Below are 921 nucleotides of genomic sequence, written 5' to 3' on the forward strand. Positions count from 1 at the left end.
GAAGCTCAGAAATATTGAGACAAAGAAACGTATCTAGAATTCAGAGTCTGCTGTAGAAAAATTCACATGCATACAAGATCATCTGCCCCACTCCCAAAAATTAGAGATGAGTTGATATATATATATATACACACAAATGTGTGTATATATGTATATATACATATATACATATACACATACACATATATATACATATACATACACATACATATATGTGTGTATATATATACATATGTGTATATATATAGATACATATATATAATGTTTAACAGGCCCATACAGGAGCTCGACCAATATTAGCTTTTACTGTGTTATCTCCCCTTCCAGACACCCTGAGCAGCGTCTGTCCAAGTGCACCCCATGCTGTTCCTGAATCCTGCCATGCTTTCTCCTGTCACGTGCGGGGCACATGCAGTTTCCAGCGCCTGGAATGCGGGCTTTCCCCTACCCTGTCTCTTACCCACTGCCTAGTCTCCCTAGTAATTCCTCTCTCGCTGCGGGGAGGCCTCCTGACTCCCCTGGGCGGAGTTAACCATGCCTTCCTCCAATAATAGCATCCAGTACGAACACTGTGATTATGCTGCATTATAATTGCTAATTCGTTCCCAAGTCCTTTTCCCCCAAGAGACTGTAGGAGCCTGGAAGGCAGAGACTTACCTTACTTGGTATTGTATCCCCAGCCACTAACACATGTATGACACCTCAGGACGGGGTGGGGCGAGCGATGGAGGGGCTATAGGAAGCTCAGGCACTGTCAACAACAAGAAGGGGGAAATGACAACAACAACAACAACAACAACAACAACAACAACAACAAAAAAACCTCTCGGCACTGACAGGTGTTTCTCATTATTATCCCTCGCTCGGGAGTCTAGGGAGACCATGCTTCAAAGGAACCTGGTGCATGTGAACAAAAGTGCT

At 43.9% G+C, this 921-nt stretch overlaps 1 long non-coding RNA gene across 1 annotated transcript in view; it reads right to left on the reverse strand.

The window, feature by feature from the left end:
* The window catches only part of LOC112473203, a 14840-nt gene extending 13919 nt beyond the window's left edge, over window positions 1–921 (reverse strand). Inside the window, exon 1 of the long non-coding RNA XR_003043967.1 lies at window positions 658–921. This is a non-coding gene — a long non-coding RNA (uncharacterized LOC112473203). The remainder of the gene's footprint in view (window positions 1–657) is intronic.

Source organism: Pteropus alecto, unplaced genomic scaffold, assembly GCF_000325575.1.
Source record: "Pteropus alecto unplaced genomic scaffold, ASM32557v1 scaffold98, whole genome shotgun sequence".
Classification (NCBI taxonomy): Eukaryota; Metazoa; Chordata; class Mammalia; order Chiroptera; family Pteropodidae; genus Pteropus; species Pteropus alecto.